The 12,096-nt window shown below is 42.5% G+C and overlaps 1 long non-coding RNA gene across 1 annotated transcript; it reads right to left on the reverse strand.

Annotated features, from left to right (window-relative positions):
* Positions 1 to 411: 411 nt before the first annotated feature.
* On the reverse strand, positions 412 to 1,349 carry LOC135266753 (uncharacterized). Its single transcript, XR_010334914.1, has 2 exons — positions 700 to 1,349; positions 412 to 656 (listed from the first exon to the last, which is right to left on the reverse strand). It is a non-coding gene; the product is annotated as an uncharacterized LOC135266753 (long non-coding RNA).
* Positions 1,350 to 12,096: the final 10,747 nt, after the last annotated feature.

Below are 12,096 nucleotides of genomic sequence, written 5' to 3' on the forward strand. Positions count from 1 at the left end.
GTTGAGACAATTTGTTTGACCCATCTTTGGGGTTTGAAAAAGACTTTCACTGATTCAATTTCTCCGAGAAAGGACCTAGAACCAGGTCATAAATTTTGTTCAACAGGGACAGTGGATGATTTGAAAAAGAAATTTGAAGTCAGTGAACAAGTGCAAAGCTTTTGTTAATAATGCTGTTAAACTGGAATTGTCGAAAAGCCCTCCAACATTTTACGAGAAGAAAGTGCTTTCTTTTATAGAAACTTGATCAAAACCGATTTAAGAAGTTTCAAAAACTAAAATTAGTAACAGGCAGTTACTTTAAACTTACCTCTTCAAATTTTATAGTTAAAACGGTGACTTTAATACTTACATTTGTGTAAATTTTCAGTGTGGATATACATAACCCTACCATACTAAAAAAAGCTGTAGTTCATGAATTTTGTATTATTTATTTCAGTCCAAATAATGTGTTTTGGTACATTTTCAGACAAATATATTCTTTTACAGTTTTCAATTTAGTTTATTTATCAGTATACAACAAATTCCGATTTCCATGATCCAATTCCTGGGTAATAGGTATTTACGGCCAAAATTGCTGCATCTCCTCTTCCATCCAGTAATTCCTTACTTTCTTCGCGATCATCAACAAACATCGGCACTGGGATTTCCTGCTGCTATTGGAAAATGAATAAATTGTGGGGGCTTTCTTGTCCAAACCTGCAGTCACTTCCTGGATGGTTTTCAAAATTGTGCTTTTGAAAATGTGACCTCTGCTGCCTACCATCTATTGTTTGTTCCAGTATCGAGCCATATATAGCTTATACATAGGAGTTCAAGGCAGAATAACGCCCCTTTTTGGTGCTTTTCGTCAAAGCCCGCGAAATGAACTGCAAACGGTTCCATCAAGCCGGGGTTTGTTGAAAAAGTAGGGTTTCCGAAGAGCCGTTGATAAAAAATAGTCTCAAAAGTCGTTCGTCATTATCACTGTTTTCACTTTCACTTGAATTTATCAAGCAATTTCAAGTAAATCGTTCACCAAAGGGGCCAGTATTTGGTCCCGACCGCCATTTTCACATGAAATTGCAAATTTGACAGGTCGCAAATCCACTTACGACTGCTCGAGAGGTGTCGCAGACAACGGTAGCAAAATTGCGCGCAAAATTTGACTTGAAATTAGGAAGCGACGGTCGCATCTTGACACTGCGCCGTTGCTATGTCAATCATGATTTGCGCGGGTCGTAACTCAACTTGAAATCAGCCCGTTAGTCTCTAACTGTTCAATCTTTTGCGCCATCTGTTATTTATTATCTAAGAATATTAAAGGACACTACAAGAGTAACAATTTAGTTGCATTTTAACAGTTTTTAAAATTAATTAATTGACAATTTGTAAATTTCACAACAAACAGTTATGACATTTATTGACAGAGAATTTAATTATGCAGAGCGGCACACAGTTGTAAACCAATTTCAAACTTTACAAGATAGGAATCATTTAAAAACACATTGTAGAAGTATCTTAAACATTTTTTTTTAACAAGAGGGGCTCGTGACTTTGCCATTCAGTTTGATGGCAAGATTCCATCCACTTTTGCAGTGTGATTTTCTTTCGCCTTCTGGCAAAGCCCAGAGTCCATTTCTGAACCTCTACGGGCCAGAGCGTTAGCTACTTCGTTGCCCTCAAGGCCACAGTGTCCAGGAATGCAATATAGGACAACTTCTTTGTTGCGTTCTGCCAGTTCCTGTATTCTTGTATGATATTCCCAGACAAGCCTTAAAGTATACCTGCTCGACTGCAGGGTTCTCAAAGAAGCATGACTGTCGGTACAGATGCGAATTCGCCGGTGTGACATGGCCCCTTGCATGCAACGCATCACACAAATCGCCAAAGCAGAAATTTCCGCTTGGAAAACAAGCTTACATATGTACACTCTTGAGCCAGTTCCATCAGAGTGGATAGACCCATCCATCCGCATAGCAAACGAGCCAGTCCCTCTTCCTGAGATGTCTCGTTGATTCACACCAGTTATCACGTGGAGGGATTACCACACGACACTTGTGGTTTATTACACTTCTGGGGGTTATACTGTCGTTCCCCATCTCCAATATGGGATTCGAGGCCAATATCCTTGTGGATATTGGCTGATGACCTTTATGATGGTTGATGGTTCGCCAAGCAGAAAAGGGGCTACATTTTGGTTGGATTTCTTTCTTGAGAAAATGATATGTTCTGTATTTGTCAGATTTACCGATAGGCCCTGAGAAGTGCACCATTTCTCCACGAGCCGGAGTGTCCCCCTTGTGAGCTCTCCGGCCATATTATGAAATTTGCATTGCATCAGGATGACTATGTCATCGACATAGCCCTAACAATACACACCAAGCACATTTAGCTTGCGAATGAAATCGTCCACCATAAGGTCTCACAAGAGTGGAGAGAGAATTCGCCCCTGAGGGCTACCCTTAGTGGTGATCACTTTAACACAATACGAGTCCATGTTCGTATTTATGACCCTACTAGAGAGCATCGCTCGCGCGGATCTAACCGACAAGAATTGGATCCGCACCCCTCTCCAGCAGTGCTTCACTCATAGACTCGAAGAAAGCGTTATTGAAAGATCCCTCAATATCTAGAAAAGTTCTCAGATATCCAGTACACCGTTTAGTCCGCCTTCGATACGATGTCGTGCAGGGCCATTTCAGTGGACCTTCCTAAAATATACGCATGTTGGTTTCGGTGCAGCGGTTTGGTAACGAGCAGCCGCTCCCTAACACGTTTGTCGAATAATCTTTCCATCACCTTTAAAAGGAACGATGTAAGGATAATCAGTCTGAGCGACACTCTTAGCTACGGCATATTGAGAACGTCCTTGCTTAGCGATAAAAACAACCTTCATCTTTCTCCAGACCTCTGAGATGAAGCCCAGAGCAAGGCAACCTTTGAACAGACTGGTCATCATACTAACAAGATGCTCCCGCCCCCTATGAAGGAGGGCAGGAAAAATCCCGTCTATCAGACTTATAGAGTGCAAATTCAATTGCCCATTTGATCCCTTCAGAGGTTATTACCTGAGAGGCGAAAGTCCAAGCATTCCTAGATGCTTTCCTCAGAGATAGTCTTATCTCTGGTTCATCTTCGACTTTGCGTCTGCAGTAAGTGCTCCAGTGTGTCGCTATCTGTAACAGTGAAGGCCCCCGTGGCCAACGGTAAGAAACCCAGACTAGCTGACGGATCTTTAGATAAGATGTTCTGAAGTCTCTTAACTTGTGGGAGCGTGGTTAGGCTCTCACGGTAAGACCTCCAGGACTTATCTTTCTGATGGCGTGCCGCTGATTTGAACATTCTTGATTTTTTTCGCAGTTTTTCTAGTTCTGCGTCCCACTATAGGGCACATTTGGTCCTACGTGGGCTGCGTAAAGGACAGCTTTCAGCGTAGAAATCCATAATGGCCTTTTGGAGTTGTTCTGATGCAATTTCAGCATCGACTGTATACTTATTCTTCAGCGGCAGAAGAGCCACCCGGCCACCCAGTGCCTTGCAGTACGAAGCCCAGTGGGTGGCCTTGGGGTCTCTAAATATGAATATTACATCTTTGCTGATGTGAAAGCGTATGTATCGATGGTCCTATGCACTCGGCTCTTTCAATATATATCATCCCTCAACATCCCGAGTTGCACTCATTGCCACAGTGATGTCAATGACTTCCTGTCTCACCGAGGTGACAAAAGTTGGTTTTTATCCGACATTGAGTATGTCTAAGCCGGACGCTGCTATATAACCTAGAAGCGCCTCCCCACGGTCTGAACTACCCCACACAGTATAGTGCGATTTCGCATCGTAACCCATGATAAACGGCTACCCCCTTGATGTGCAGAAATTGCAGGCACGTCGAGCACATCACATGTGTTCTCTGATATTCACTCTCTTTGTACGTGATCTTGGCCGCTACAACGCCATCTAAGCAGAGTTTTCTCAAAGGGAGCGCCTCTACTCTATCAGAGACAAAGGGACAGGCTCTTGATCTAGATCCAGGAGGTCATGTTGTAATTATGCCCTTCCTGGTATTTGTGCCCCTTACCCACCCTCCTGAAATCTAAGGTCCCTGGAGGAGGTCAATAGTCCTCCAGCTGAAGCAGCTGGAAGAATCGACGATGTTGTGCAAGTTGACTCGTACATACATTGGTAAGAGGTTCCCTAGGCATTGCTAGACCCCTCTGTTCCGTCGCTCTCCGCCACTTCTTTTTCTTATGGGCCTAGCAACTTTACTGTTGCCCGACCCAACAAGTAAAAAGGGCGCATTTGCAAGGCCGTGAGGGGCTCAATCGAGCCCGCCCAAAGTCCCACAATGATGCGGGTTGCCGTAAAGCCAACCCCCTCTGAACCATAGACCAACCACGAGCGGCTGTCCAGGCTAAGGTTACATCTCTCAAGACGGGCTAGGATTAGTTGAGGTTCCACTTCTGGCCCCTGAACATACATCACTGCACGTCTTGGTTTGAGGATTTCAGCCGCTGGAGTGATCCGGAGTTGCATCCCATCCAGCTAAAGATTTGGTATCAGCTCGTTCAACCAGTTCCTGGAGCCCTCGTCAGAGCAATTTACGGAGAGTGCTCCTTGGCGAAATTAGAAACCTTGGAAGCGCGGGATGAGCCCGGTGTTGTCGAGCTCTTCAACTGCTCAATCCAGAGTTTCCGCGATCTACTCCTGGATCGCGTTAGTTTTTGCATTTGTAAGAAGACTCTGGGGGAAGCCTTCCTCAAAAATTCAAACTTGGAGTTCCGAAGCCACATCTGGAATGGTTATGCCAGAGCACCTCGACCTCTTTATTGCTTCCCTGGCGCTAGGGGGCGTCTGGTCCTTGACTGGCGTTGGCGAGACGGCACACTCGTCCCCAACGGACGCCCTCGAAGCGACAGGCTTCGCAGAGCAGGCACCTCCGGTCCCCTGTACAGGAGCCCTAAACGAGGGTCTTGCGATTGAGGTGGAGGGGCCGGCAGTCCCAGCTCCAGTGCTGTACTCCAAAACTGGAGCGCCAGCCTTAAGAAGCTGAGCCTTGCGGAGTCTCCTCCTTTTGGCACCTGTGCGATTTCGTCGCACAGATGAATCTTCACCAGACTTAGGGTCCAGGCGTTGATTTTTTGTTTAGGTCGCTCATAGTGATCCCACGAGTATGGACGTATGGGATTCCCCTCAGGTTTACGTCCATCCCGGAGGGAAGGCTATTAAGGCAAGCTCTCCGGTTGTGGGTCCCCGAAGTCATACCCTCGCCGCGCTCAACTTAGGTTGTTGAACTTTGAGCCGCAGTTGCTTAGTTGTAAAGCTGCGCTCTGTTTCCACTAACTTGGATTAGACCCCGGGTTCGTCAGTTCCCGTACCACTTACGTTCATAGGTGGCTCCTGGGGTTGAGCCGTCCTTTGTTTTCCCTGCTCCTCTTTGGCCTTATTAGCATGAGTGACCCTACCATGAGTCGTATTAGCGACGACTCTGGCCAGCTTCGCCTTCAGACACATTGCAAGTACATAAGCTTACCCACCAACGATAAGGTCTCACGGCTCCTGGGCGGGGGTCTGTTGATGTTACTGCTTGAAAAGTGTTTTCATGTTACGCCGTAGGAGTCGTAGGACCATCGTTGAAGACAGTGCTTGTCGGTATTGTAAGAAGAAAACGAAACAAAATGCAAACTTTCTAGTCGAAAATAACGCTGTTTTGATTACAAAATAATGTAAATTAATAGTGAATTGAGTGTGGTTCATTTTTGTGAACACTGTAGTGTCTGAAAGACAAGAAAGTGGACGCACCAAGGCTCTGCAATGAGTATTTGGCAGTGAAGTCCGCGAGACCTCACATTCTAATGTCCATAAACATTGACGTTGCTATATTGTTGGTATGTTATATATATATATATAAAGGTTGTAGCTTGGCGACAACCACCACAACTTGTACATTCAGGTTACTGGAAACGTCACGTAAGCGCTGGGAACTCGCTCGGTGGGAACTTCAAACCCATCAGGTATTGGACTATTGATATTTGATATTTGATGATCAATGACACAGTTTTACACTAGACACACAAAACTTTTGAGTTTTACACGACGCATTTCAACCTGACGAATTCCACAAGGTAATCAGCCTCAGTAAAAATGTGCTTTTGTTCATCCACTTGCGTGACGCATGTGTTCAACAGACACAAATGCTGCGCCTGAATATACAATGAAGTGTCGAAGAGTTGCGACAAATTTAATAGTTTCATTGATCCTGTGTCCCATCACAACCAGAGACACACCATTTTGAGAGTACTCAAGTGTGAACCGTTGGAGACACATGCGCAAACAACAAATTTTTTAAATCATTGAGACAGTAATATCTTTCATCTTTTTTAATTGCTTGTCAGCGCTTCAGTAATATTACCACTAACCTTCTTACTTCCGGCTTTTTTTAACGAGTCATTACCTTCTTCGACCATATATCATATAGACTAGGCAAGGTGAGATTTGTTTTGAAACCAACATGTGCAAGTGGGGAAAGGGGAAATGAGGCTTGGTACGCGAATTTGACCCTTAGGTACCTCTTCTCTGATTGGTTCATTTAAAATACTTCCAAGTGTTTCGTTAATATTCGTCAAACTTCGTGTTTCACAACTGTGATTTAAAGGAAAAATTGTGAATTTTGGATTTAAATTTACCTGTGAATAGGTAAAATTTGGTGTTAACCTAAATATGGAAACTCATCTGTGGCGTCGTAACGTATTCTGATTTTCCCCTTTGATACTGAATAGTTTTGAATATTATAACTCTGACGACATGTCATAAGAAAGAATTAGAAGTATTTTAACAAAGGCAATTTTTTTAACTCGAATACATAGTGTTTCTGAAACTTGTAATGTTTTTTCAATTGTTTGCCCCTTGACTACGAACTGCCATTGAACAAGGAGTAAGCTTCCTCTTGCCCTTAGATGATGGCTTCAAACAACCTACCTACAAACTCGCTGTCTATACGATATATGGTCGAAGGTTATTACCCACTGGTTACTGCATAGTGAGTTGAAGCGGTAAGGGTGTTTGTAAGTTTCCGAATATGCGATGCACTAAGTAACAATCCGACAACGCGCATTACCAATATCGCCAATGGAGGATAATGGCGGCCGTCAGCTGGTTTTTATTTTGAAGGTGAAATTAACGAATTATTGCCAAATTTCTGATGAAAGTGACTTTATTTAAACTTGTGAATACATCTAGGTACAATAGAAAAATACCACATCTGTGTGGCGCGTGTAAAAAGGTGAATTACGTAAATGTGAATCTAACCTTCCACGTGTGAGTCAGTGGCGTGATATTTTGTTTTCTAAAGGGGTATATCCAATTAGACAAATGAGTCGTTTTATGCAAAAGCGGCGTAACCTACAATTTGTTTGGTAATTGTTTATTTTGTCTTTACTATTGTCAGTCTTTTTTAAAAACCATCTTTACAATATTTTCCACTAAAACAGCCTATGAACCCCTGCTACTTGAATATGCACGCCACTGCCTTGTTCAGATCGCCTGCAATGGAGGAAAACAAAGCCCCCTGCCTAGCGTTGAACGGCTTCACAACATGCTGCAGTACAAGTGCTGCCATGCTGTCTCCTCTTTATCTTATCATTCCTCCATGGAATGCACCTACGTAGTAGTGGTGCACTTTTGTAGCTTTTCATGTAAATAAAAAAACTAAACTGCGTTCTACGGCTTTTTGCGGTATACATAACACATCTGTAAACATTTAGAAATACATGTAAATTTATTTGGATTTTTTCTCCCATAAATAAATGCATCGTTGGGTCCATTGAACCCACATCTATGCAGATGAGAATTAAGCAATAAAAAATAGTTTTAAGAGGGCAAAAAATTAGAAAAACACAAACAATATGGCCCGGAAAAGCGGTTACTCGGAAACAGAGTGGATGTATCCGGTTTTAGAAATTACCAGCTTAATAGACATGTTCTCTTTGGTAAGTCTACCAAATAAGTCTACGACATTGTAGCTCGAAATACGTTACGACTTGTGTGAGCGTAATCTTCATGAGTAGACTTGAATATAGCAGATATAAGAGAAAATGTATGCATTCATATCGTGGGACCTATTTCATAAAACTTTTTACAAGTGATTTACTTGTCACTTGTATTATATTGTAATGTAATGTAAATAATAAACTTGTCACTTGTAAAAATGTAAAAATCAACATGTAATTTTTATGAAACGGGCCCCTGCTCATTTACATGATTTGTAAATTGACAGTTTAGTCTAGACTTGCCATAGCTACTAGCCACTTCAGTTATTCGGTAATTTGTCTGTTGCAAAAGAATCTCTAACATTCTGTCGTTAAAAAGCAACTTCCATGCGTCAGCAGATGTTGATGGCTTATTTCTTTTTGGTTGACCAATTACAGCAGGAATTCGAAATCTAATACCATTTTCTTTGCGAGTTTTTCCAGTGGATGGTGGTGCTTTGGTCCAGTTATAAACGTTTCTTAAAAAAAATGTGATGTTTTGTCAAAAAAAAATTCTTTGTATGTTTATTACTATTTGTATCGTCACTGGAACTGGCACTTGCGACTACGGTCTTTTTTATGCTTCTCCTTCTCCATCTTCTCCCTCAGTTTTATCTTCTTTCTACTACTTGTAAACTTTCTTCGTTTTCTTGAAAATTTTCGTCAAATAAATCACATTCTTGTTCACCGTCAGTGTTGTGAATAATGTAGACATCTAAAGTCTCCTATTCCAATTCATATTATTGGTGTACCATTTTGGTACAACCAAGTTTTGTCTATGTATATGAAAGTTAAAACATTTTGCATAAATTGCAAATATGATCGGAAAAATTTAATTTGTTGTGATCTTAGCCGAGCCGACTTGACTAAAATTTTTCTTGTATCTACTTTCTTATATTTATATCCCATTGCTTTGACAATTTTTTAAATGTTAGTTCGCCAGCATTAAATTCCAGTTCTGGCTTTGCGATAATAAATAACTCGTCCATAGTAAAAAAAAATATTTTTTTGTTCTTTCTGTAGATGTAGAGGCTTAATTCTTCTTTAAAAATAGAATCAAAATGAAATTTGTTTTTCTTTTTGCCGCCAGTTCGGAGATTTTCAATAGGAAAACCGGATTTGTATTGGGTTAAAATTTTTCGAACTTGGGATTTTAAGCACTGATGGGTAAAAAGGAAATAGCAGGAGTTAAGTAAAGAACAGGCATGGTAGGTATAATAAGGAAAATGTTTCAAAAATTACCGAGAGAATTTTATTTACTTTTGTCTCCAATGTTCTCTCCGAAGCGCCTGGGTGCGATTTCTGCGTGACATTTTATAATTGCCATGGCGCAGGCGATTGTCGAAGCTCTGAAAGGCGGACATGCAGACAGACAGCTTAAACCGGACTTCAAGCTGAAAAACGGACGTCTGTACAGGGTGACTTTATACGGCGACAGACTGTATGTCCCGGCGATAACGAAGTTTAATCTGGTAAGGCGTCACCATGATAACATCGGACACTCGGGGTTTAAAAGGCGCTTGGCGTTGTTGAAGCAAACCTACTGGTTTCCTAAAATGGGGCAATTCGTGTGTAAGTATGTTGGCGCATGTTTGAATTGCGCATTTGCCAATGGCGAACGATTCCTGCATCTTGTGGAGAAGAGAACGGTCTACTTCGACACAGTGCATGTGGATCACTTGGGCCCATTTGTCAGAAGCGTGAAAGGTAACAGTTATCTGTTGGTGACGATCGGCGGACATACAAAGTTCACCTTGGTAAAGTCAACCCGGATTCTGAGATCTACCGAGGCGACTCAGCCGTTGAGAGAGATTTTCGACGTATTTAGATATCCAAGATGAATAATCTCAGATGATGGACTCTCATTTACCAGCAAGGTATTTGCTGAGTTTCTGGCCGAGAAAGGCGTGAAGCATGTGCAGACGGCAGTTGCGACTCCTTAGGCAAACGGTCAGGTAGAAAGGTGGAACAGGACAATTATAGTAGAAGCTTTGGCGGCGGGGTCATGGCGATGATTCTGAGACCCAAGAAGCCCGAGATGAGTCACAGGCGGCCAGGCGGCAGGCGGCGAGCACAAACATAGAGAAGGCGTCTCGAAGGCGAAAAGCGGCAACTAAGTATGGTGTCAGCGATTTGATGCTGTGGAAGAAGGCGAGCACCACGCTGGCGGATAAGGCCATAAACCGTAAGCTGTCCAATAAGTATGATGGGCCTTTCAAGGTGATCGAGGTGTTAGACAATGATCGATATCGTACTGTGTCACTTAAAGGTGTCAAAAAGTACAAAGAGTTTAAAGTAGTAGTTGTCCTGGACTCGATCAGGCGATTTCGAGGGACTGGTGACGTTAGTGATCTTTCGGACTCTGACGGTGAGGCGACCGATCGTCAGGATCTGATTGACCTCCTCGAGAGTTAACTTGTTTAGTGAGGACACTAATTTGTTTCAGGATGGCCGAATGTTACGTAAGAACCACGTCAGGGGCCGAATCAGGTGATGAGTCGGGAGGGGGAGAGTCGAACCGGGCGGGGAGGGCGGCACGCTGGATTAATGATTAATTTACAAATTAAAACAATTACACTTTAGCGACAAGTTAACACAACTTGCACACTCGTTTCTATTACTCAGAACACTAAAAGTTCGAGAAGGAAATAAACTATCTAACCCAATCAAAATATACGCTGGGGTTCCCCAGGGTTCTGTTCTGTCCCATCTTCTCTACCTTATCAACTGCCATGACGTACCAATCAAATCCCAAATTGCTACAAAAACAGTTCTCTTTGCTGACGACATGGCATTGTGGACAGGACAGAAAACATCTTCCAAGGCCACGCAAATCCTTCAAGAGTGTCTTGACGAATTCCAAAAGTGGGCTTCCAAGTGGAAGATAAAACCTAACCTAACCAAGTCTTGGCCATTCTCTTCCGAAACGGACACCAATGTCAGTCGTGGAAATTTCAAACCCGGAACATCCACCTTTCTCTTTGGAATATTCAAATTCCCAAAAGCAACGAGGTCCGAGATCTAGGTATCACATTTCACAAATACGGAAATTTTTCTTTTGACTTTAACGCTACCCTTTGTGAGGTGAGGCAAAGAGTGGGAATCATTTCTAGGTAGCGGGGAGGTTTGCAAGGCTGTTCGTCTGAAACCTTGCACCACACATATAAAACATTTATACGGCATCGAATTCCGTGCTGTACTCTATGTGTCCCTCAACCCCTTCTGAAATCGAAAGACTTATCTCTTGCGAAAGGAAGATCTTGCGTAAAATCTTTGACTTATATTTCAAATTCCCGTCCGAACGACTGTATAATCACACTGGCGCACACTCGATCAATGAGCGTTTAAAAAAGCTCCAGTCGTCTTACGTACTTCCCACCCCCCGGTCCTAAAATGAAATTGCAAAGCAAACACTCCGTACAACTTGGACTGACCACCATAATAAACATCCCTCCACTTCTCAAACGTTTCCAAGCAAACACAAACTCATAAAAGTCCACCTTCCGAGCGCTTTGCTACAAATAACAGCCCGCGAAAACAAGCTATCGACCAGTCTGAAAAACATCATCAAAGAAACACCACTTTCTATTAGGGTCAAATAGTGCAAACACCTTTAATCCCTTTCTCTAACCTGACTGGCCATTAAACTCAGACAGAGCCGGGAATTTATCGGCATACGACTGGTCACACTGCTCTGAATTACATAATTACACAACACCACTCACAAAGTAGATATTGCCCTCGTGTGTGAACCCGTCGTGCTGGAACAGAGGAGCCGGAAGCAGCAACCGAACGAGGACAGGAAGTTATAAAGACCAGTTAGACAAGAACAGATTCACCAAAAACCCATGCAAACACGAAGCTCTATTATTCTGTATATATTTCATTTCAAGCTATCTCACAACTGGGGCATTTCACGCCAAGCGGACAACGAACAAAATTTGACATCTTGAAATTCGGATATATTTGGGATAATTGTTCTCCTAGAAAGCATGATTGTAAATACATAATGATTTTTCTGTATGACACTTATTTGTGAAGATATTGACTTCTAAAAATTTGACGAAATATTAAACACAGAGTTTTTGGA

The sequence above is a fragment of the Tribolium castaneum genome, chromosome 7 (genome assembly GCF_031307605.1).
Source record: "Tribolium castaneum strain GA2 chromosome 7, icTriCast1.1, whole genome shotgun sequence".
NCBI lineage: Eukaryota > Metazoa > Arthropoda > Insecta > Coleoptera > Tenebrionidae > Tribolium > Tribolium castaneum.